The sequence below is a fragment of the Symphalangus syndactylus genome, chromosome 14 (assembly GCF_028878055.3).
Source record: "Symphalangus syndactylus isolate Jambi chromosome 14, NHGRI_mSymSyn1-v2.1_pri, whole genome shotgun sequence".
NCBI classification, from domain to species: domain Eukaryota; kingdom Metazoa; phylum Chordata; class Mammalia; order Primates; family Hylobatidae; genus Symphalangus; species Symphalangus syndactylus.
Genome location: NC_072436.2, coordinates 5,247,154 through 5,274,762, shown reverse-complemented (window position 1 = coordinate 5,274,762; position 27,609 = coordinate 5,247,154).

Genomic DNA, 27,609 nt, shown 5'->3' with positions numbered 1-27,609 from the left:
TGTGCATTCAGCTAACAGATTTTTACCATACTTTTGGTTGAGCAGATCTGAACACTCTTTCTGTAGAAAATGCAACTGGACATTTGGAGCGCTAAAAGCGTAGTAGTGGAAAAAGGAATATATTCAAATATAAACTACACAGAAGCATTCTGTGAAACTTCTTTCTGATCTGAGCATTCAGCTAACAGAGTTAAACCATACTTTTGATTGAGCAGTTTTGAAACACTCTGTCTGTAGAAAATGCAACTGGACATTCGTAGCGCTAAGTGGGTAATAGTGGAAAAAAGAATATGTTCAAATATAAACTACACAGAAGCATTGTATGAAACTTCTTTCTGTTCTGTGCATTCAAATAACAGAGTTGAACCTTACTTTTGATTGAGCCGTTCTGAAACACTCTTTCTGTAGAAACTGCAATTGGACATTCTGAGCGCTAAGAGGCCTATATTGGGAAAAAGAATGTCTACAAATAAAAACTACACAGAAGAATTGTGTGAAACTTCTTTCTGTTCTGTTTGTTCAACTAAAAGAGTTGAACCTTAGTTTTGATTGAGCCGTTCTGAAACACACTTTCTGTAGAAAATGCAAGTGGAGATTCGGAGCGCTAAGAGGGTAATAGTGGAAAAAGGAATGTCTCCAAATATAAACTACACAGAATAATTCTGTGAAACTTCTTTCTGATCTGTGCATTCAGCTAACAGAGTTAAACCATACTTTTGATTGAGCAGATCTGAACACTCTTTCTGTAGAAAATGCAACTGGACATTTGGAGCGCTAAGAGCGTAGTAGTGGAAAAAGGAATATATTCAAATATAAACTACACAGAAGCATTCTGTGAAACTTCTTTCTGATCTGAGCATTCAGCTAACAGAGTTAAACCATACTTTTGATTGAGCAGTTTTGAAACACTCTGTCTGTAGAAAATGCAACTGGACATTCGTAGCGCTAAGTGGGTAATAGTGGAAAAAAGAATATGTTCAAATAGAAACTACACAGAAGCATTGTATGAAACTTCTTTCTGTTCTGTGCATTCAACTAACAGATTTGAACCTTACTTTTGATTGAGCCTTTCTGAAACACTCTTTATGTAGAAACTGCAATTGGACATTCTGAGCGCTAAGAGGCCTATATTGGGAAAAATAATATCTTCAAATAAAAACTACACAGAAGCATTGTGTGAAACTTATTTCTGATATGTTCATTAAGCTAACAGAGTTTAACCATACTTTTGATTGCGCAGTTCTGAACACTCTTTCTGTAGAAAATGCAAGTGGACATTCGGAGCGCTAAGAGGGTAATAGTGGAAAAAGGAATATACTCAAATATAAACTACACAGTAGCATTCTGTGAAAATACTTTCTGTTCTGTGCATTCAAGTAACAGAGTTGAACCTTACTTTTGATTGAGCCGTTCTGAAACACTCTTTCTGTAGAAACTGCAATTGGACATTCTGAGCGCTAAGAGGCCTATATTGGGAAAAAGAATGTCTACAAATAAAAACTACGCAGAAGAATTGTGTGAAACTTCTTTCTGTTCTGTTTGTTCAACTAAAAGAGTTGAACCTTAGTTTTGATTGAGCCGTTCTGAAACACTCTTTCTGTAGAAAATGCAAGTGGAGATTCGGAGCGCTAAGAGGGTAATAGTGGAAAAAGGAATGTCTCCAAATATAAACTACACAGAATCATTCTGTGAAACTTCTTTCTGATCTGTGCATTCAGCTAACAGAGTTAAACCATACTTTTGATTGAGGAGATCTGAACTCTCTTTCTGCAGAAAATGCAACTGGACATTTGGAGCGCTAAGAGAGTAGTAGTGGAAAAAGGAATATATTCAAATATAAACTACACAGAAGCATTCTGTGAAACTTCTTTCTGATCTGAGCATTCAGCTAACAGAGTTAAACCATACATTTGATTGAGCAGTTTTGAAACACTCTGTCTGTAGAAAATGCAACTGGACATTCGTAGCGCTAAGTGGGTAATTGTGGAAAAAAGAATATGTTCAAATATAAACTACACAGAAGCATTGTGTGAAACTTGTTTCTGTTCTGTGCATTCAACTAACAGAGTTGAACCTTACATTTGATTGAGCCTTTCTGAAACACTCTTTCTGTAGAAACTGCAATTGGACATGCTAAGCGCTAAGAGGCCTACATTGGGAAAAAGAATATCTTCAAATAAAAACTACACAGATGCATTCTCTGAAACTTATTTCTGATCTGTAAATTCAGTTAACAGAGATAAAACATATTTTTGATTGAGCAGTTATGAAACACTCTTTTTGTAGAAAATGCAAGTGGAGATTCGGAGCGCTAAGTGGGTAATAGTGGAAAAAGGAATGTCTTCAAATATAAACTACACAGAATCATTCGGTGAAACTTCTTTCTGATCTGTGCATTCAGCTAACAGAGTTAAATCATACTTTTGATTGAGCAGATCTGAACACTCTTTCTGTAGAAAATGCAACTGGACATTTGGAGCGCTAAGAGCGTAGTAGTGGAAAAAGGAATAAATTCAAATATAAACTACACAGAAGCATTTTGTGAAACTTCTTTCTGATCTGAGCATTCAGCTAACAGAGTTAAACCATACTTTTGATTGAGCCGTTTTGAAACACTCTGTCTGTAGAAAATGCAACTGGACATTCGTAGCGCTAAGTGGGTAATAGTGGAAAAAAGAATATGTTCAAATATAAACTACACAGAAGCATTGTATGAAACTTCTTCCTGTTCTGTGCATTCAACTAACAGAGTTGAACCTTACTTTTGATTGAGCCGTTCTGAAACACTCTTTCTGTAGAAACTGCAATTGGACATTCTGAGCGCTAAGAGGCCTATATTGGGAAAAAGAATGTCTACAAATAAAAACTACACAGAAGAATTGTGTGAAACTTCTTTCTGTTCTGTTTGTTCAACTAAAAGAGTTGAACCTTAGTTTTGATTGAGCCGTTCTGAAACACTCTTTCTGTAGAAAATGCAAGTGGAGATTCGGAGCGCTAAGAGGGTAATAGTGGAAAAAGGAATGTCTCCAAATATAAACTACACAGAATCATTCTGTGAAACTTCTTTCTGATCTGTGCATTCAGCTAACAGAGTTAAACCATACTTTTGATTGAGGAGATCTGAACTCTCTTTCTGCAGAAAATGCAACTGGACATTTGGAGCGCTAAGAGAGTAGTAGTGGAAAAAGGAATATATTCAAATATAAACTACACAGAAGCATTCTGTGAAACTTCTTTCTGATCTGAGCATTCAGCTAACAGAGTTAAACCATACTTTTGATTGAGCAGTTTTGAAACACTCTGTCTGTAGAAAATGCAACTGGACATTCGTAGCGCTAAGTGGGTAATTGTGGAAAAAAGAATATGTTCAAATATAAACTACACAGAAGCATTGTGTGAAACTTGTTTCTGTTCTGTGCATTCAACTAACAGAGTTGAACCTTACTTTTGATTGAGCCTTTCTGAAACACTCTTTCTGTAGAAACTGCAATTGGACATGCTAAGCGCTAAGAGGCCTACATTGGGAAAAAGAATATCTTCAAATAAAAACTACACAGATGCATTCTCTGAAACTTATTTCTGATCTGTAAATTCAGTTAACAGAGATAAAACATATTTTTGATTGAGCAGTTATGAAACACTCTTTTTGTAGAAAATGCAAGTGGAGATTCGGAGCGCTAAGTGGGTAATAGTGGAAAAAGGAATGTCTTCAAATATAAACTACACAGAATCATTCGGTGAAACTTCTTTCTGATCTGTGCATTCAGCTAACAGAGTTAAACCATACTTTTGATTGAGCAGTTTTGAAACACTCTGTCTGTAGAAAATGCAACTGGACATTCGTAGCGCTAAGTGGGTAATTGTGGAAAAAAGAATATGTTCAAATATAAACTACACAGAAGCAGTGTATGAAACTTCTTTCTGTTCTGTGCATTCAACTAACAGAGTTGAACCTTACTTTTGATTGAGCCTTTCTGAAACACTCTTTCTGTAGAAACTGCAATTGGACATTCTGAGCGCTAAGAGGCCTCTATTGGGAAAAATAATATCTTCAAATAAAAACTACACAGAAGCATTGTGTGAAACTTATTTCTGATATGTTCATTAAGCTAACAGAGTTAAACCATACTTTTGATTGCGCAGTTCTGAACACTCTTTCTGTAGAAAATGCAAGTGGACATTCGGAGCGCTAAGAGGGTAATAGTGGAAAAAGGAATATATTCAAATATAAACTACACAGTAGCATTCTGTGAAAATTCTTTCTGTTCTGTGCATTCAACTAACAGAGTTGAACCTTACTTTTGATTGAGCCGTTCTGAAACACTCTTTCTGTAGAAACTGCAATTGGACATGCTAAGCGCTAAGAGGCCTACATTGGGAAAAAGAATATCTTCAAATAAAAACTAGACAGATGCATTCTGTGAAACTTATTTCTGATCTGTAAATTCAGTTAACAGAGATAAAACATATTTTTGATTGAGCAGTTATGAAACACTCTTTTTGTAGAAAATGCAAGTGGAGATTCGGAGCGCTAAGAGGGTAATAGTGGAAAAAGGAATGTCTTCAAATATAAACTACACAGAAACATTCGGTGAAACTTCTTTCTGATCTGTGCATTCAGCTAACAGAGTTAAACCATACTTTTGATTGAGCAGATCTGAACACTCTTTCTGTAGAAAATGCAACTGGACATTTGGAGCGCTAAGAGCGTAGTAGTGGAAAAAGGAATATATTCAAATATAAACTACACAGAAGCATTCTGTGAAACTTCTTTCTGATCTGAGCATTCAGCTAACAGAGTTAAACCATACTTTTGATTGAGCCGTTTTGAAACACTCTGTCTGTAGAAAATGCAACTGGACATTCGTAGCGCTAAGTGGGTAATAGTGGAAAAAAGAATATGTTCAAATATAAACTACACAGAAGCATTGTATGAAACTTCTTTCTGTTCTGTGCATTCAACTAACAGAGTTGAACCTTACTTTTGATTGAGCCTTTCTGAAACACTCTTTCTGTAGAAACTGCAATTGGACATTCTGAGCGCTAAGAGGCCTATATTGGGAAAAATAATATCTTCAAATAAAAACTACACAGAAGCATTGTGTGAAACTTATTTCTGATATGTTCATTAAGCTAACAGAGTTAAACCATACTTTTGATTGCGCAGTTCTGAACACTCTTTCTGTAGAAAATGCAAGTGGACATTGGGAGCGCTAAGAGGGTAATAGTGGAAAAAGGAATATATTCAAATATAAACTACACAGTAGCATTCTGTGAAAATTCTTTCTGTTCTGTGCATTCAACTAACAGAGTTGAACCTTACTTTTGATTGAGCCGTTCTGAAACACTCTTTCTGTAGAAACTGCAATTGGACATGCTAAGCGCTAAGAGGCCTACATTGGGAAAAAGAATATCTTCAAATAAAAACTACACAGATGCATTCTGTGAAACTTATTTCTGATCTGTAAATTCAGTTAACAGAGATAAAACATATTTTTGATTGAGCAGTTATGAAACACTCTTTTTGTAGAAAATGCAAGTGGAGATTCGGAGCGCTAAGAGGGTAATAGTGGAAAAAGGAATGTCTTCAAATATAAACTACACAGAATCATTCGGTGAAACTTCTTTCTGACCTGTGCATTCAGCTAACAGAGTTAAACCATACTTTTGATTGAGCAGATCTGAACACTCTTTCTGTTGAAAATGCAACTGGACATTTGGAGCGCTAAGAGCGTAGTAGTGGAAAAAGGAATATATTCAAATATAAACTACACAGAAGCATTCTGTGAAACTTCTTTCTGATCTGAGCATTCAGCTAACAGAGTTAAACCATACTTTTGATTGAGCCGTTTTGAAACACTCTGTCTGTAGAAAATGCAACTGGACATTCGTAGCGCTAAGTGGGTAATAGTGGAAAAAAGAATATGTTCAAATATAAACTACACAGAAGCATTGTATGAAACTCCTTTCTGTTCTGTGCATTCAACTAACAGAGTTGAATCTTACTTTTGATTGAGCCTTTCTGAAACACTCTTTCTGTAGTAACTGCAATTGGACATTCTGAGCGCTAAGAGGCCTATAATGGGAAAAATAATATCTTCAAATAAAAACTACACAGAAGCATTGTGTGAAACTTATTTCTGATATGTTCATTAAGCTAACAGAGTTAAACCATACTTTTGATTGCGCAGTTCTGAACACTCTTTCTGTAGAAAATGCAAGTGGACATTCGGAGCGCTAAGAGGGTAATAGTGGAAAAAGGAATATATTCAAATATAAACTACACAGTAGCATTCTGTGAAAATTCTTTCTGTTCTGTGCATTCAACTAACAGAGTTGAACGTTACTTTTGATTGAGCCGTTCTGAAACACTCTTTCTGTAGAAACTGCAATTGGACATGCTAAGCGCTAAGAGGCCTACATTGGGAAAAAGAATATCTTCAAATAAAAACTAGACAGATGCATTCTGTGAAACTTATTTCTGATCTGTAAATTCAGTTAACAGAGATAAAACATATTTTTGATTGAGCAGTTATGAAACACTCTTTTTGTAGAAAATGCAAGTGGAGATTCGGAGCGCTAAGTGGGTAATAGTGGAAAAAGGAATGTCTTCAAATATAAACTACACAGAATCATTCGGTGAAACTTCTTTCTGATCTGTGCATTCAGCTAACAGAGTTAAACCATACTTTTGATTGAGCAGATCTGAACACTCTTTCTGTAGAAAATGCAACTGGACATTTGGAGCGCTAAGAGCGTAGTAGTGGAAAAAGGAATAAATTCAAATATAAACTACACAGAAGCATTTTGTGAAACTTCTTTCTGATCTGAGCATTCAGCTAACAGAGTTAAACCATACTTTTGATTGAGCCGTTTTGAAACACTCTGTCTGTAGAAAATGCAACTGGACATTCGTAAAGCTAAGAGGGTAATAGTGGAAAAAAGAATATGTTCAAATATAAACTACACAGAAGCATTGTATGAAACTTATTCCTGTTCTGTGCATTCAACTAACAGAGTTGAACCTTACTTTTGATTGAGCCTTTCTGAAACACTCTTTCTGTAGAAACTGCAATTGGACATTCTGAGCGCTAAGAGGCCTATAATGGGAAAAATAATATCTTCAAATAAAAACTACACAGAAGCATTGTGTGAAACTTATTTCTGATATGTTCATTAAGCTAACAGAGTTAAACCATACTTTGGTTGCGCAGTTCTGAACACTCTTTCTGTAGAAAATGCAAGTGGACATTCGGAGCGCTAAGAGGGTAAAAGTGGAAAAAGGAATATATTCAAATATAAACTACACAGTAGCATTCTGTGAAAATTCTTTCTGTTCTGTGCATTCAACTAACAGAGTTGAACCTTACTTTTGATTGAGCCGTTCTGAAACACTCTTTCTGTAGAAACTGCAATTGGACATGCTAAGCGCTAAGAGGCCTACATTGGGAAAAAGAATATCTTCAAATAAAAACTACACAGATGCATTCTGTGAAACTTATTTCTGATCTGTAAATTCAGTTAACAGAGATAAAACATATTTTTGATTGAGCAGTTATGAAACACTCTTTTTGTAGAAAATGCAAGTGGAGATTCGGAGCGCTAAGAGGGTAATAGTGGAAAAAGGAATGTCTTCAAATATAAACTACACAGAATCATTCGGTGAAACTTCTTTTTGATCTGTGTATTCAGCTAACAGAGTTAAACCATACTTTTGATTGAGCAGATCTTAACACTCTTTCTGTAGAAAATGCAACTGCACATTTGGAGCGCTAAGAGTGTAGTAGTGGAAAAAGGAATATATTCAAATATAAACTACACAGAAGCATTCTGTGAAACTATTTTCTGATCTGAGCATTCAGCTAACAGAGCTAAACCATACTTTTGATTGAGCAGTTTTGAAACACTCTGTCTGTAGAAAATGCAACTGGACATTCGTAGCGCTAAGTGGGTAATAGTGGAAAAAAGAATATGTTCAAATATAAACTACACAGAAGCATTGTATGAAACTTCTTTCTGTTCTGTGCATTCAACTAACAGAGTTGAACCTTACTTTTGATTGAGCCGTTCTGAAACACTCTTTCTGTAGAAACTGCAATTGGACATTCTGAGCGCTAAGAGGCCTATATTGGGAAAAAGAATGTCTACAAATAAAAACTACACAGAAGAATTGTGTGAAACTTCTTTCTGTTCTGTTTGTTCAACTAAAAGAGTTGAACCTTAGTTTTGATTGAGCCGTTCTGAAACACTCTTTCTGTAGAAAATGCAAGTGGAGATTCGGAGCGCTAAGAGGGTAATAGTGGAAAAAGGAATGTCTCCAAATATAAACTACACAGAATCATTCTGTGAAACTTCTTTCTGATCTGTGCATTCAGCTAACAGAGTTAAACCATACTTTTGATTGAGGAGATCTGAACTCTCTTTCTGCAGAAAATGCAACTGGACATTTGGAGCGCTAAGAGAGTAGTAGTGGAAAAAGGAATATATTCAAATATAAACTACACAGAAGCATTCTGTGAAACTTCTTTCTGATCTGAGCATTCAGCTAACAGAGTTAAACCATACTTTTGATTGAGCAGTTTTGAAACACTCTGTCTGTAGAAAATGCAACTGGACATTCGTAGCGCTAAGTGGGTAATTGTGGAAAAAAGAATATGTTCAAATATAAACTACACAGAAGCATTGTGTGAAACTTGTTTCTGTTCTGTGCATTCAACTAACAGAGTTGAACCTTACTTTTGATTGAGCCTTTCTGAAACACTCTTTCTGTAGAAACTGCAATTGGACATGCTAAGCGCTAAGAGGCCTACATTGGGAAAAAGAATATCTTCAAATAAAAACTACACAGATGCATTCTCTGAAACTTATTTCTGATCTGTAAATTCAGTTAACAGAGATAAAACATATTTTTGATTGAGCAGTTATGAAACACTCTTTTTGTAGAAAATGCAAGTGGAGATTCGGAGCGCTAAGTGGGTAATAGTGGAAAAAGGAATGTCTTCAAATATAAACTACACAGAATCATTCGGTGAAACTTCTTTCTGATCTGTGCATTCAGCTAACAGAGTTAAACCATACTTTTGATTGAGCAGTTTTGAAACACTCTGTCTGTAGAAAATGCAACTGGACATTCGTAGCGCTAAGTGGGTAATTGTGGAAAAAAGAATATGTTCAAATATAAACTACACAGAAGCAGTGTATGAAACTTCTTTCTGTTCTGTGCATTCAACTAACAGAGTTGAACCTTACATTTGATTGAGCCTTTCTGAAACACTCTTTCTGTAGAAACTGCAATTGGACATTCTGAGCGCTAAGAGGCCTCTATTGGGAAAAATAATATCTTCAAATAAAAACTACACAGAAGCATTGTGTGAAACTTATTTCTGATATGTTCATTAAGCTAACAGAGTTAAACCATACTTTTGATTGCGCAGTTCTGAACACTCTTTCTGTAGAAAATGCAAGTGGACATTCGGAGCGCTAAGAGGGTAATAGTGGAAAAAGGAATATATTCAAATATAAACTACACAGTAGCATTCTGTGAAAATTCTTTCTGTTCTGTGCATTCAACTAACAGAGTTGAACCTTACTTTTGATTGAGCCGTTCTGAAACACTCTTTCTGTAGAAACTGCAATTGGACATGCTAAGCGCTAAGAGGCCTACATTGGGAAAAAGAATATCTTCAAATAAAAACTAGACAGATGCATTCTGTGAAACTTATTTCTGATCTGTAAATTCAGTTAACAGAGATAAAACATATTTTTGATTGAGCAGTTATGAAACACTCTTTTTGTAGAAAATGCAAGTGGAGATTCGGAGCGCTAAGAGGGTAATAGTGGAAAAAGGAATGTCTTCAAATGTAAACTACACAGAAACATTCGGTGAAACTTCTTTCTGATCTGTGCATTCAGCTAACAGAGTTAAACCATACTTTTGATTGAGCAGATCTGAACACTCTTTCTGTAGAAAATGCAACTGGACATTTGGAGCGCTAAGAGCGTAGTAGTGGAAAAAGGAATATATTCAAATATAAACTACACAGAAGCATTCTGTGAAACTTCTTTCTGATCTGAGCATTCAGCTAACAGAGTTAAACCATACTTTTGATTGAGCCGTTTTGAAACACTCTGTCTGTAGAAAATGCAACTGGACATTCGTAGCGCTAAGTGGGTAATAGTGGAAAAAAGAATATGTTCAAATATAAACTACACAGAAGCATTGTATGAAACTTCTTTCTGTTCTGTGCATTCAACTAACAGAGTTGAACCTTACTTTTGATTGAGCCTTTCTGAAACACTCTTTCTGTAGAAACTGCAATTGGACATTCTGAGCGCTAAGAGGCCTATATTGGGAAAAATAATATCTTCAAATAAAAACTACACAGAAGCATTGTGTGAAACTTATTTCTGATATGTTCATTAAGCTAACAGAGTTAAACCATACTTTTGATTGCGCAGTTCTGAACACTCTTTCTGTAGAAAATGCAAGTGGACATTGGGAGCGCTAAGAGGGTAATAGTGGAAAAAGGAATATATTCAAATATAAACTACACAGTAGCATTCTGTGAAAATTCTTTCTGTTCTGTGCATTCAACTAACAGAGTTGAACCTTACTTTTGATTGAGCCGTTCTGAAACACTCTTTCTGTAGAAACTGCAATTGGACATGCTAAGCGCTAAGAGGCCTACATTGGGAAAAAGAATATCTTCAAATAAAAACTACACAGATGCATTCTGTGAAACTTATTTCTGATCTGTAAATTCAGTTAACAGAGATAAAACATATTTTTGATTGAGCAGTTATGAAACACTCTTTTTGTAGAAAATGCAAGTGGAGATTCGGAGCGCTAAGAGGGTAATAGTGGAAAAAGGAATGTCTTCAAATATAAACTACACAGAATCATTCGGTGAAACTTCTTTCTGACCTGTGCATTCAGCTAACAGAGTTAAACCATACTTTTGATTGAGCAGATCTGAACACTCTTTCTGTAGAAAATGCAACTGGACATTTGGAGCGCTAAGAGCGTAGTAGTGGAAAAAGGAATATATTCAAATATAAACTACACAGAAGCATTCTGTGAAACTTCTTTCTGATCTGAGCATTCAGCTAACAGAGTTAAACCATACTTTTGATTGAGCCGTTTTGAAACACTCTGTCTGTAGAAAATGCAACTGGACATTCGTAGCGCTAAGTGGGTAATAGTGGAAAAAAGAATATGTTCAAATATAAACTACACAGAAGCATTGTATGAAACTCCTTTCTGTTCTGTGCATTCAACTAACAGAGTTGAATCTTACTTTTGATTGAGCCTTTCTGAAACACTCTTTCTGTAGTAACTGCAATTGGACATTCTGAGCGCTAAGAGGCCTATAATGGGAAAAATAATATCTTCAAATAAAAACTACACAGAAGCATTGTGTGAAACTTATTTCTGATATGTTCATTAAGCTAACAGAGTTAAACCATACTTTTGATTGCGCAGTTCTGAACACTCTTTCTGTAGAAAATGCAAGTGGACATTCGGAGCGCTAAGAGGGTAATAGTGGAAAAAGGAATATATTCAAATATAAACTACACAGTAGCATTCTGTGAAAATTCTTTCTGTTCTGTGCATTCAACTAACAGAGTTGAACGTTACTTTTGATTGAGCCGTTCTGAAACACTCTTTCTGTAGAAACTGCAATTGGACATGCTAAGCGCTAAGAGGCCTACATTGGGAAAAAGAATATCTTCAAATAAAAACTAGACAGATGCATTCTGTGAAACTTATTTCTGATCTGTAAATTCAGTTAACAGAGATAAAACATATTTTTGATTGAGCAGTTATGAAACACTCTTTTTGTAGAAAATGCAAGTGGAGATTCGGAGCGCTAAGAGGGTAATAGTGGAAAAAGGAATGTCTTCAAATATAAACTACACAGAAACATTCGGTGAAACTTCTTTCTGATCTGTGCATTCAGCTAACAGAGTTAAACCATACTTTTGATTGAGCAGATCTGAACACTCTTTCTGTAGAAAATGCAACTGGACATTTGGAGCGCTAAGAGCGTAGTAGTGGAAAAAGGAATATATTCAAATATAAACTACACAGAAGCATTCTGTGAAACTTCTTTCTGATCTGAGCATTCAGCTAACAGAGTTAAACCATACTTTTGATTGAGCCGTTTTGAAACACTCTGTCTGTAGAAAATGCAACTGGACATTCGTAGCGCTAAGTGGGTAATAGTGGAAAAAAGAATATGTTCAAATATAAACTACACAGAAGCATTGTATGAAACTTCTTTCTGTTCTGTGCATTCAACTAACAGAGTTGAACCTTACTTTTGATTGAGCCTTTCTGAAACACTCTTTCTGTAGAAACTGCAATTGGACATTCTGAGCGCTAAGAGGCCTATATTGGGAAAAATAATATCTTCAAATAAAAACTACACAGAAGCATTGTGTGAAACTTATTTCTGATATGTTCATTAAGCTAACAGAGTTAAACCATACTTTTGATTGCGCAGTTCTGAACACTCTTTCTGTAGAAAATGCAAGTGGACATTCGGAGCGCTAAGAGGGTAATAGTGGAAAAAGGAATATATTCAAATATAAACTACACAGTAGCATTCTGTGAAAATTCTTTCTTTTCTGTGCATTCAACTAACAGAGTTGAACCTTACTTTTGATTGAGCTGTTCTGAAACACTCTTTCTGTAGAAACTGCAATTGGACATGCTAAGCGCTAAGAGGCCTACATTGGGAAAAAGAATATCTTCAAATAAAAACTACACAGATGCATTCTGTGAAACTTATTTCTGATCTGTAAATTCAGTTAACAGAGATAAAACATATTTTTGATTGAGCCGTTATGAAACACTCTTTTTGTAGAAAATGCAAGTGGAGATTCGGAGCGCTAAGAGGGTAATAGTGGAAAAAGGAATGTCTTCAAATATAAACTACACAGAATCATTCGGTGAAACTTCTTTCTGATCTGTGCATTCAGCTAACAGAATTAAACCATACTTTTGATTGAGCAGATCTGAACACTCTTTCTGTAGAAAATGCAACTGGACATTTGGAGCGCTAAGAGCGTAGTAGTGGAAAAAGGAATATATTCAAATATAAACTACACAGAAGCATTCTGTGAAACTTCTTTCTGATCTGAGCATTCAGCTAACAGAGTTAAACCATACTTTTGATTGAGCAGTTTTGAAACACTCTGTCTGTAGAAAATGCAACTGGACATTCGTAGCGCTAAGTGGGTAATAGTGGAAAAAAGAATATGTTCAAATATAAACTACACAGAAGCATTGTATGAAACTTCTTTCTGTTCTGTGCATTCAACTAACAGAGTTGAACCTTACTTTTGATTGAGCCTTTCTGAAACACTCTTTCTGTAGAAACTGCAATTGGACATTCTGAGCGCTAAGAGGCCTATAATGGGAAAAATAATATCTGCAAATAAAAACTACACAGAAGCATTGTGTGAAACTTATTTCTGATATGTTCATTAAGCTAACAGAGTTAAACCATACTTTTGATTGCGCAGTTCTGAACACTCTTTCTGTAGAAAATGCAAGTGGACATTGGGAGCGCTAAGAGGGTAATAGTGGAAAAAGGAATATATTCAAATATAAACTACACAGTAGCATTCTGTGAAAATTCTTTCTGTTCTGTGCATTCAACTAACAGAGTTGAACCTTACTTTTGATTGAGCCGTTCTGAAACACTCTTTCTGTAGAAACTGCAATTGGACATGCTAAGCGCTAAGAGGCCTACATTGGGAAAAAGAATATCTTCAAATAAAAACTACACAGATGCATTCTGTGAAACTTATTTCTGATCTGTAAATTCAGTTAACAGAGATAAAACATATTTTTGATTGAGCAGTTATGAAACACTCTTTTTGTAGAAAATGCAAGTGGAGATTCGGAGCGCTAAGAGGGTAATAGTGGAAAAAGGAATGTCTTCAAATATAAACTACACAGAATCATTCGGTGAAACTTCTTTCTGACCTGTGCATTCAGCTAACAGAGTTAAACCATACTTTTGATTGAGCAGATCTGAACACTCTTTCTGTAGAAAATGCAACTGGACATTTGGAGCGCTAAGAGCGTAGTAGTGGAAAAAGGAATATATTCAAATATAAACTACACAGAAGCATTCTGTGAAACTTCTTTCTGATCTGAGCATTCAGCTAACAGAGTTAAACCATACTTTCGATTGAGCCGTTTTGAAACACTCTGTCTGTAGAAAATGCAACTGGACATTCGTAGCGCTAAGTGGGTAATAGTGGAAAAAAGAATATGTTCAAATATAAACTACACAGAAGCATTGTATGAAACTCCTTTCTGTTCTGTGCATTCAACTAACAGAGTTGAACCTTACTTTTGATTGAGCCTTTCTGAAACACTCTTTCTGTAGTAACTGCAATTGGACATTCTGAACGCTAAGAGGCCTATAATGGGAAAAATAATATCTTCAAATAAAAACTACACAGAAGCATTGTGTGAAACTTATTTCTGATATGTTCATTAAGCTAACAGAGTTAAACCATACTTTTGATTGCGCAGTTCTGAACACTCTTTCTGTAGAAAATGCAAGTGGACATTCGGAGCGCTAAGAGGGTAATAGTGGAAAAAGGAATATATCCAAATATAAACTACACAGTAGCATTCTGTGAAAATTCTTTCTGTTCTGTGCATTCAACTAACAGAGTTGAACCTTACTTTTGATTGAGCCGTTCTGAAACACTCTTTCTGTAGAAACTGCAATTGGACATGCTAAGCGCTAAGAGGCCTACATTGGGAAAAAGAATATCTTCAAATAAAAACTAGACAGATGCATTCTGTGAAACTTATTTCTGATCTGTAAATTCAGTTAACAGAGATAAAACATATTTTTGATTGAGCAGTTATGAAACACTCTTTTTGTAGAAAATGCAAGTGGAGATTCGGAGCGCTAAGAGGGTAATAGTGGAAAAAGGAATGTCTTCAAATATAAACTACAAAGAATCATTCGGTGAAACTTCTTTCTGATCTGTGCATTCAGCTAACAGAGTTAAACCATACTGTTGATTGAGCAGATCTTAACACTCTTTCTGTAGAAAATGCAACTGGACATTTGGAGCGCTAAGAGCGTAGTAGTGGAAAAAGGAATATATTCAAATATAAACTACACAGAAGCATTCTGTGAAACTTCTTTCTGATCTGAGCATTCAGCTAACAGAGTTAAACCATACTTTTGATTGAGCAGTTTTGAAACACTCTGTCTGTAGAAAATGCAACTGGACATTCGTAGCGCTAAGTGGGTAATAGTGGAAAAAAGAATATGTTCAAATATAAACTACACAGAAGCATTGTATGAAACTTCTTTCTGTTCTGTGCATTCAACTAACAGAGTTGAACCTTACTTTTGATTGAGCCGTTCTGAAACACTCTTTCTGTAGAAACTGCAATTGGACATTCTGAGCGCTAAGAGGCCTATATTGGGAAAAAGAATGTCTACAAATAAAAACTAAACAGAAGAATTGTGTGAAACTTCTTTCTGTTCTGTTTGTTCAACTAAAAGAGTTGAACCATAGTTTTGATTGAGCCGTCCTGAAACACTCTTTCTGTAGAAAATGCAAGTGGACATTCGGAGCGCTAAGAGGGTAATAGTGGAAAAAGGAATATATTCAAATATAAACTACACAGTAGCATTCTGTGAAAATTCTTTCTGATCTGTGCATTCAGCTAACAGAGTTAAACCATACTTTTGATTGAGCAGATCTGAACTCTCTTTCTGTAGAAAATGCAACTGGACATTTGGAGCGCTAAGAGAGTAGTAGTGGAAAAAGGAATATATTCAAATATAAACTACACAGAAGGATTCTGTGAAACTTCTTTCTGATCTGAGCATTCAGCTAACAGAGTTAAACCATACTTTTGATTGAGCAGTTTTGAAACACTCTGTCTGTAGAAAATGCAACTGGACATTCGTAGCGCTAAGTGGGTAATTGTGGAAAAAAGAATATGTTCAAATATAAACTACACAGAAGCAGTGTATGAAACTTCTTTCTGTTCTGTGCATTCAACTAACAGAGTTGAACCTTACTTTTGATTGAGCCTTTCTGAAACACTCTTTCTGTAGAAACTGCAATTGGACATTCTGAGCGCTAAGAGGCCTATATTGGGAAAAATAATATCTTCAAATAAAAACTACACAGAAGCATTTTGTGAAACTTATTTCTGATATGTTCATTAAGCTAACAGAGTTAAACCATACTTTTGATTGCGCAGTTCTGAACACTCTTTCTGTAGAAAATGCAAGTGGACATTCGGAGCGCTAAGAGGGTAATAGTGGAAAAAGGAATATATTCAAATATAAACTACACAGTAGCATTCTGTGAAAATTCTTTCTGTTCTGTGCATTCAACTAACAGAGTTGAACCTTACTTTTGATTGAGCCGTTCTGAAACACTCTTTCTGTAGAAACTGCAATTGGACATGCTAAGCGCTAAGAGGCCTACATTGGGAAAAAGAATATCTTCAAATAAAAACTACACAGATGCATTCTGTGAAACTTATTTCTGATCTGTAAATTCAGTTAACAGAGATAAAACATATTTTTGATTGAGCAGTTATGAAACACTCTTTTTGTAGAAAATGCAAGTGGAGATTCGGAGCGCTAAGAGGGTAATAGTGGAAAAAGGAATGTCTTCAAATATAAACTACACAGAATCATTCGGTGAAACTTCTTTCTGATCTGTGCATTCAGCTAACAGAGTTAAACCATACTTTTGATTGAGCAGATCTGAACACTCTTTCTGTAGAAAATGCAACTGGACATTTGGAGCGCTAAGAGCGTAGTAGTGGAAAAAGGAATATATTCAAATATAAACTACACAGAAGCATTCTGTGAAACTTCTTTCTGATCTGAGCATTCAGCTAACAGAGTTAAACCATACTTTTGATTGAGCCGTTTTGAAACACTCTGTCTGTAGAAAATGCAACTGGACATTCGTAGCGCTAAGTGGGTAATAGTGGAAAAAAGAATATGTTCAAATATAAACTACACAGAAGCATTGTATGAAACTTCTTCCTGTTCTGTGCATTCAACTAACAGAGTTGAACCTTACTTTTGATTGAGCCTTTCTGAAACACTCTTTCTGTAGAAACTGCAATTGGACATTCTGAACGCTAATAGGCCTATAATGGGAAAAATAATATCTGCAAATAAAAACTACACAGAAGCATTGTGTGAAACTTATTTCTGATATGTTCATTAAGCTAACAGAGTTAAACCATACTTTTGATTGCGCAGTTCTGAACACTCTTTCTGTAGAAAATGCAAGTGGACATTGGGAGCGCTAAGAGGGTAATAGTGGAAAAAGGAATATATTCAAATATAAACTACACAGTAGCATTCTGTGAAAATCCTTTCTGTTCTGTGCATTCAACTAACAGAGTTGAACCTTACTTTTGATTGAGCCGTTCTGAAACACTCTTTCTGTAGAAACTGCAATTGGACATGCTAAGCGCTAAGAGGCCTACATTGGGAAAAAGAATATCTTCAAATAAAAACTACACAGATGCATTCTGTGAAACTTATTTCTGATCTGTAAATTCAGTTAACAGAGATAAAACATATTTTTGATTGAGCAGTTATGAAACACTCTTTTTGTAGAAAATGCAAGTGGAGATTCGGAGCGCTAAGAGGGTAATAGTGGAAAAAGGAATGTCTTCAAATATAAACTACACAGAATCATTCGGTGAAACTTCTTTCTGACCTGTGCATTCAGCTAACAGAGTTAAACCATACTTTTGATTGAGCAGATCTGAACACACTTTCTGTAGAAAATGCAACTGGACATTTGGAGCGCTAAGAGCGTAGTAGTGGAAAAAGGAATATATTCAAATATAAACTACACAGAAGCATTCTGTGAAACTTCTTTCTGATCTGAGCATTCAGCTAACAGAGTTAAACCATACTTTTGATTGAGCCGTTTTGAAACACTCTGTCTGTAGAAAATGCAAATGGACATTCGTAGCGCTAAGTGGGTAATAGTGGAAAAAAGAATATGTTCAAATATAAACTACACAGAAGCATTGTATGAAACTCCTTTCTGTTCTGTGCATTCAACTAACAGAGTTGAACCTTACCTTTGATTGAGCCTTTCTGAAACACTCTTTCTGTAGTAACTGCAATTGGACTTTCTGAGCGCTAAGAGGCCTATAATGGGAAAAATAATATCTTCAAATAAAAACTACACAGAAGCATTGTGTGAAACTTATTTCTGATATGTTCATTAAGCTAACAGAGTTAAACCATACTTTTGATTGCGCAGTTCTGAACACTCTTTCTGTAGAAAATGCACGTGGACATTCGGAGCGCTAAGAGGGTAATAGTGGAAAAAGGAATATATTCAAATATAAACTACACAGTAGCATTCTGTGAAAATTCTTTCTGTTCTGTGCATTCAACTAACAGAGTTGAACCTTACTTTTGATTGAGCCGTTCTGAAACACTCTTTCTGTAGAAACTGCAATTGGACATGCTAAGCGCTAAGAGGCCTACATTGGGAAAAAGAATATCTTCAAATAAAAACTAGACAGATGCATTCTGTGAAACTTATTTCTGATCTGTAAATTCAGTTAACAGAGATAAAACATATTTTTGATTGAGCAGTTATGAAACACTCTTTTTGTAGAAAATGCAAGTGGAGATTCGGAGCGCTAAGAGGGTAATAGTGGAAAAAGGAATGTCTTCAAATATAAACTACAAAGAATCATTCGGTGAAACTTCTTTCTGATCTGTGCATTCAGCTAACAGAGTTAAACCATACTGTTGATTGAGCAGATCTTAACACTCTTTCTGTAGAAAATGCAACTGGACATTTGGAGCGCTAAGAGCGTAGTAGTGGAAAAAGGAATATATTCAAATATAAACTACACAGAAACATTCTGTGAAACTTTTTTCTGATCTGAGCATTCAGCTAACAGAGTTAAACCATACTTTTGATTGAGCAGTTTTGAAACACTCTGTCTGTAGAAAATGCAACTGGACATTCGTAGCGCTAAGTGGGTAATAGTGGAAAAAAGAATATGTTCAAATATAAACTACACAGAAGCATTGTATGAAACTTCTTTCTGTTCTGTGCATTCAACTAACAGAGTTGAACCTTACTTTTGATTGAGCCGTTCTGAAACACTCTTTCTGTAGAAACTGCAATTGGACATTCTGAGCGCTAAGAGGCCTATATTGGGAAAAAGAATGTCTACAAATAAAAACTACACAGAAGAATTGTGTGAAACATCTTTCTGTTCTGTTTGTTCAACTAAAAGAGTTGAACCTTAGTTTTGATTGAGCCGTTCTGAAACACTCTTTCTGTAGAAAATGCAAGTGGAGATTCGGAGCGCTAAGAGGGTAATAGTGGAAAAAGGAATGTCTCCAAATATAAACTACACAGAATCATTCTGTGAAACTTCTTTCTGATCTCTGCATTCAGCTAACAGAGTTAAACCATACTTTTGATTGTGCAGATCTGAACTCTCTTTCTGTAGAAAATGCAACTGGACATTTGGAGCGCTAAGAGAGTAGTAGTGGAAAAAGGAATATATTCAAATATAAACTACACAGAAGGATTCTGTGAAACTTCTTTCTGATCTGAGCATTCAGCTAACAGAGTTAAACCATACTTTTGATTGAGCAGTTTTGAAACACTCTGTCTGTAGAAAATGCAACTGGACATTCGTAGCGCTAAGTGGGTAATTGTGGAAAAAAGAATATGTTCAAATATAAACTACACAGAAGCAGTGTATGAAACTTCTTTCTGTTCTGTGCATTCAACTAACAGAGTTGAACCTTACTTTTGATTGAGCCTTTCTGAAACACTCTTTCTGTAGAAACTGCAATTAAACATTCTGAGCGCTAAGAGGCCTATATTGGGAAAAATAATATCTTCAAATAAAAACTACACAGAAGCATTGTGTGAAACTTATTTCTGATATGTTCATTAAGCTAACAGAGTTAAACCATACTTTTGATTGCGCAGTTCTGAACACTCTTTCTGTAGAAAATGCAAGTGGACATTCGGAGCGCTAAGAGGGTAATAGTGGAAAAAGGAATATATTCAAATATAAACTACACAGTAGCATTCTGTGAAAATTCTTTCTGTTCTGTGCATTCAACTAACAGAGTTGAACCTTACTTTTGATTGAGCCGTTCTGAAACACTCTTTCTGTAGAAACTGCAATTGGACATGCTAAGCGCTAAGAGGCCTACATTGGTAAAAAGAATATCTTCAAATAAAAACTACACAGATGCATTCTGTGAAACTTATTTCTGATCTGTAAATTCAGTTAACAGAGATAAAACATATTTTTGATTGAGCAGTTATGAAACACTCTTTTTGTAGAAAATGCAAGTGGAGATTCGGAGCGCTAAGTGGGTAATAGTGGAAAAAGGAATGTCTTCAAATATAAACTACACAGAATCATTCGGTGAAACTTCTTTCTGATCTGTGCATTCAGCTAACAGAGTTAAACCATACTTTTGATTGAGCAGATCTGAACACTCTTTCTGTAGAAAATGCAACTGGACATTTGGAGCGCTAAGAGCGTAGTAGTGGAAAAAGGAATATATTCAAATATAAACTACACAGAAGCATTCTGTGAAACTTCTTTCTGATCTGAGCATTCAGCTAACAGAGTTAAACCATACTTTTGATTGAGCCGTTTTGAAACACTCTGTCTGTAGAAAATGCAACTGGACATTCGTAGCGCTAAGTGGGTAATAGTGGAAAAAAGAATATGTTCAAATAAAAACTACACAGAAGCATTGTATGAAACTTCTTTCTGTTCTGTGCATTCAACTAACAGAGTTGAACCTTACTTTTGATTGAGCCTTTCTGAAACACTCTTTCTGTAGAAACTTCAATTGGACATTCTGAGCGCTAAGAGGCCTATAATGGGAAAAATAATATCTGCAAATAAAAACTACACAGAAGCATTGTGTGAAACTTATTTCTGATATGTTCATTAAGCTAACAGAGTTAAACCATACTTTTGATTGCGCAGTTCTGAACACTCTTTCTGTAGAAAATGCAAGTGGACATTCGGAGCGCTAAGACGGTAATAGTGGAAAAAGGAATATATTCAAATATAAACTACACAGTAGCATTCTGTGAAAATTCTTTCTGTTCTGTGCATTCTACTAACAGAGTTGAACCTTACTTTTGATTGAGCCGTTCTGAAACACTCTTTCTGTAGAAACTGCAATTGGACATGCTAAGCGCTAAGAGGCCTACATTGGGAAAAAGAATATCTTCAAATAAAAACTACACAGATGCATTCTGTGAAACTTATTTCTGATCTGTAAATTCAGTTAACAGAGATAAAACATATTTTTGATTGAGCAGTTATGAAACACTCTTTTTGTAGAAAATGCAAGTGGAGATTCGGAGCGCTAAGAGGGTAATAGTGGAAAAAGGAATGTCTTCAAATATAAACTACACAGAATCATTCGGTGAAACTTCTTTCTGATCTGTGCATTCAGCTAACAGAGTTAAACCATACTTTTGATTGAGCAGATCTGAACACTCTTTCTGTAGAAAATGCAACTGGACATTTGGAGCGCTAAGAGCGTAGTAGTGGAAAAAGGAATATATTCAAATATAAACTACACAGAAGCATTCTGTGAAACTTCTTTCTGATCTGAGCATTCAGCTAACAGAGTTAAACCATACTTTTGATTGAGCCGTTTTGAAACACTCTGTCTGTAGAAAATGCAACTGGACATTCGTAGCGCTAAGTGGGTAATAGTGGAAAAAAGAATATGTTCAAATATAAACTACACAGAAGCATTGTATGAAACTTCTTTCTGTTCTGTGCATTCAACTAACAGAGTTGAACCTTACTTTTGATTGAGCCTTTCTGAAACACTCTTTCTGTAGAAACTGCAATTGGACATTCTGAGCGCTAAGAGGCCTATATTGGGAAAAATAATATCTTCAAATAAAAACTACACAGAAGCATTGTGTGAAACTTATTTCTGATATGTTCATTAAGCTAACAGAGTTAAACCATACTTTTGATTGCGCAGTTCTGAACACTCTTTCTGTAGAAAATGCAAGTGGACATTCGGAGCGCTAAGAGGGTAATAGTGGAAAAAGGAATATATTCAAATATAAACTACACAGTAGCATTCTGTGAAAATTCTTTCTTTTCTGTGCATTCAACTAACAGAGTTGAACCTTACTTTTGATTGAGCTGTTCTGAAACACTCTTTCTGTAGAAACTGCAATTGGACATGCTAAGCGCTAAGAGGCCTACATTGGGAAAAAGAATATCTTCAAATAAAAACTACACAGATGCATTCTGTGAAACTTATTTCTGATCTGTAAATTCAGTTAACAGAGATAAAACATATTTTTGATTGAGCCGTTATGAAACACTCTTTTTGTAGAAAATGCAAGTGGAGATTCGGAGCGCTAAGAGGGTAATAGTGGAAAAAGGAATGTCTTCAAATATAAACTACACAGAATCATTCGGTGAAACTTCTTTCTGATCTGTGCATTCAGCTAACAGAATTAAACCATACTTTTGATTGAGCAGATCTGAACACTCTTTCTGTAGAAAATGCAACTGGACATTTGGAGCGCTAAGAGCGTAGTAGTGGAAAAAGGAATATATTCAAATATAAACTACACAGAAGCATTCTGTGAAACTTCTTTCTGATCTGAGCATTCAGCTAACAGAGTTAAACCATACTTTTGATTGAGCAGTTTTGAAACACTCTGTCTGTAGAAAATGCAACTGGACATTCGTAGCGCTAAGTGGGTAATAGTGGAAAAAAGAATATGTTCAAATATAAACTACACAGAAGCATTGTATGAAACTTCTTTCTGTTCTGTGCATTCAACTAACAGAGTTGAACCTTACTTTTGATTGAGCCTTTCTGAAACACTCTTTCTGTAGAAACTGCAATTGGACATTCTGAGCGCTAAGAGGCCTATAATGGAAAAAATAATATCTGCAAATAAAAACTACACAGAAGCATTGTGTGAAACTTATTTCTGATATGTTCATTAAGCTAACAGAGTTAAACCATACTTTTGATTGCGCAGTTCTGAACACTCTTTCTGTAGAAAATGCAAGTGGACATTGGGAGCGCTAAGAGGGTAATAGTGGAAAAAGGAATATATTCAAATATAAACTACACAGTAGCATTCTGTGAAAATTCTTTCTGTTCTGTGCATTCAACTAACAGAGTTGAACCTTACTTTTGATTGAGCCGTTCTGAAACACTCTTTCTGTAGAAACTGCAATTGGACATGCTAAGCGCTAAGAGGCCTACATTGGGAAAAAGAATATCTTCAAATAAAAACTACACAGATGCATTCTGTGAAACTTATTTCTGATCTGTAAATTCAGTTAACAGAGATAAAACATATTTTTGATTGAGCAGTTATGAAACACTCTTTTTGTAGAAAATGCAAGTGGAGATTCGGAGCGCTAAGAGGGTAATAGTGGAAAAAGGAATGTCTTCAAATATAAACTACACAGAATCATTCGGTGAAACTTCTTTCTGACCTGTGCATTCAGCTAACAGAGTTAAACCATACTTTTGATTGAGCAGATCTGAACACTCTTTCTGTAGAAAATGCAACTGGACATTTGGAGCGCTAAGAGCGTAGTAGTGGAAAAAGGAATATATTCAAATATAAACTACACAGAAGCATTCTGTGAAACTTCTTTCTGATCTGAGCATTCAGCTAACAGAGTTAAACCATACTTTCGATTGAGCCGTTTTGAAACACTCTGTCTGTAGAAAATGCAACTGGACATTCGTAGCGCTAAGTGGGTAATAGTGGAAAAAAGAATATGTTCAAATATAAACTACACAGAAGCATTGTATGAAACTCCTTTCTGTTCTGTGCATTCAACTAACAGAGTTGAACCTTACTTTTGATTGAGCCTTTCTGAAACACTCTTTCTGTAGTAACTGCAATTGGACATTCTGAGCGCTAAGAGGCCTATAATGGGAAAAATAATATCTTCAAATAAAAACTACACAGAAGCATTGTGTGAAACTTATTTCTGATATGTTCATTAAGCTAACAGAGTTAAACCATACTTTTGATTGCGCAGTTCTGAACACTCTTTCTGTAGAAAATGCAAGTGGACATTCGGAGCGCTAAGAGGGTAATAGTGGAAAAAGGAATATATCCAAATATAAACTACACAGTAGCATTCTGTGAAAATTCTTTCTGTTCTGTGCATTCAACTAACAGAGTTGAACCTTACTTTTGATTGAGCCGTTCTGAAACACTCTTTCTGTAGAAACTGCAATTGGACATGCTAAGCGCTAAGAGGCCTACATTGGGAAAAAGAATATCTTCAAATAAAAACTAGACAGATGCATTCTGTGAAACTTATTTCTGATCTGTAAATTCAGTTAACAGAGATAAAACATATTTTTGATTGAGCAGTTATGAAACACTCTTTTTGTAGAAAATGCAAGTGGAGATTCGGAGCGCTAAGAGGGTAATAGTGGAAAAAGGAATGTCTTCAAATATAAACTACAAAGAATCATTCGGTGAAACTTCTTTCTGATCTGTGCATTCAGCTAACAGAGTTAAACCATACTGTTGATTGAGCAGATCTTAACACTCTTTCTGTAGAAAATGCAACTGGACATTTGGAGCGCTAAGAGCGTAGTAGTGGAAAAAGGAATATATTCAAATATAAACTACACAGAAGCATTCTGTGAAACTTCTTTCTGATCTGAGCATTCAGCTAACAGAGTTAAACCATACTTTTGATTGAGCAGTTTTGAAACACTCTGTCTGTAGAAAATGCAACTGGACATTCGTAGCGCTAAGTGGGTAATAGTGGAAAAAAGAATATGTTCAAATATAAACTACACAGAAGCATTGTATGAAACTTCTTTCTGTTCTGTGCATTCAACTAACAGAGTTGAACCTTACTTTTGATTGAGCCGTTCTGAAACACTCTTTCTGTAGAAACTGCAATTGGACATTCTGAGCGCTAAGAGGCCTATATTGGGAAAAAGAATGTCTACAAATAAAAACTAAACAGAAGAATTGTGTGAAACTTCTTTCTGTTCTGTTTGTTCAACTAAAAGAGTTGAACCATAGTTTTGATTGAGCCGTCCTGAAACACTCTTTCTGTAGAAAATGCAAGTGGACATTCGGAGCGCTAAGAGGGTAATAGTGGAAAAAGGAATATATTCAAATATAAACTACACAGTAGCATTCTGTGAAAATTCTTTCTGATCTGTGCATTCAGCTAACAGAGTTAAACCATACTTTTGATTGAGCAGATCTGAACTCTCTTTCTGTAGAAAATGCAACTGGACATTTGGAGCGCTAAGAGAGTAGTAGTGGAAAAAGGAATATATTCAAATATAAACTACACAGAAGGATTCTGTGAAACTTCTTTCTGATCTGAGCATTCAGCTAACAGAGTTAAACCATACTTTTGATTGAGCAGTTTTGAAACACTCTGTCTGTAGAAAATGCAACTGGACATTCGTAGCGCTAAGTGGGTAATTGTGGAAAAAAGAATATGTTCAAATATAAACTACACAGAAGCAGTGTATGAAACTTCTTTCTGTTCTGTGCATTCAACTAACAGAGTTGAACCTTACTTTTGATTGAGCCTTTCTGAAACACTCTTTCTGTAGAAACTGCAATTGGACATTCTGAGCGCTAAGAGGCCTATATTGGGAAAAATAATATCTTCAAATAAAAACTACACAGAAGCATTTTGTGAAACTTATTTCTGATATGTTCATTAAGCTAACAGAGTTAAACCATACTTTTGATTGCGCAGTTCTGAACACTCTTTCTGTAGAAAATGCAAGTGGACATTCGGAGCGCTAAGAGGGTAATAGTGGAAAAAGGAATATATTCAAATATAAACTACACAGTAGCATTCTGTGAAAATTCTTTCTGTTCTGTGCATTCAACTAACAGAGTTGAACCTTACTTTTGATTGAGCCGTTCTGAAACACTCTTTCTGTAGAAACTGCAATTGGACATGCTAAGCGCTAAGAGGCCTACATTGGGAAAAAGAATATCTTCAAATAAAAACTACACAGATGCATTCTGTGAAACTTATTTCTGATCTGTAAATTCAGTTAACAGAGATAAAACATATTTTTGATTGAGCAGTTATGAAACACTCTTTTTGTAGAAAATGCAAGTGGAGATTCGGAGCGCTAAGAGGGTAATAGTGGAAAAAGGAATGTCTTCAAATATAAACTACACAGAATCATTCGGTGAAACTTCTTTCTGATCTGTGCATTCAGCTAACAGAGTTAAACCATACTTTTGATTGAGCAGATCTGAACACTCTTTCTGTAGAAAATGCAACTGGACATTTGGAGCGCTAAGAGCGTAGTAGTGGAAAAAGGAATATATTCAAATATAAACTACACAGAAGCATTCTGTGAAACTTCTTTCTGATCTGAGCATTCAGCTAACAGAGTTAAACCATACTTTTGATTGAGCCGTTTTGAAACACTCTGTCTGTAGAAAATGCAACTGGACATTCGTAGCGCTAAGTGGGTAATAGTGGAAAAAAGAATATGTTCAAATATAAACTACACAGAAGCATTGTATGAAACTTCTTCCTGTTCTGTGCATTCAACTAACAGAGTTGAACCTTACTTTTGATTGAGCCTTTCTGAAACACTCTTTCTGTAGAAACTGCAATTGGACATTCTGAACGCTAATAGGCCTATAATGGGAAAAATAATATCTGCAAATAAAAACTACACAGAAGCATTGTGTGAAACTTATTTCTGATATGTTCATTAAGCTAACAGAGTTAAACCATACTTTTGATTGCGCAGTTCTGAACACTCTTTCTGTAGAAAATGCAAGTGGACATTGGGAGCGCTAAGAGGGTAATAGTGGAAAAAGGAATATATTCAAATATAAACTACACAGTAGCATTCTGTGAAAATCCTTTCTGTTCTGTGCATTCAACTAACAGAGTTGAACCTTACTTTTGATTGAGCCGTTCTGAAACACTCTTTCTGTAGAAACTGCAATTGGACATGCTAAGCGCTAAGAGGCCTACATTGGGAAAAAGAATATCTTCAAATAAAAACTACACAGATGCATTCTGTGAAACTTATTTCTGATCTGTAAATTCAGTTAACAGAGATAAAACATATTTTTGATTGAGCAGTTATGAAACACTCTTTTTGTAGAAAATGCAAGTGGAGATTCGGAGCGCTAAGAGGGTAATAGTGGAAAAAGGAATGTCTTCAAATATAAACTACACAGAATCATTCGGTGAAACTTCTTTCTGACCTGTGCATTCAGCTAACAGAGTTAAACCATACTTTTGATTGAGCAGATCTGAACACACTTTCTGTAGAAAATGCAACTGGACATTTGGAGCGCTAAGAGCGTAGTAGTGGAAAAAGGAATATATTCAAATATAAACTACACAGAAGCATTCTGTGAAACTTCTTTCTGATCTGAGCATTCAGCTAACAGAGTTAAACCATACTTTTGATTGAGCCGTTTTGAAACACTCTGTCTGTAGAAAATGCAAATGGACATTCGTAGCGCTAAGTGGGTAATAGTGGAAAAAAGAATATGTTCAAA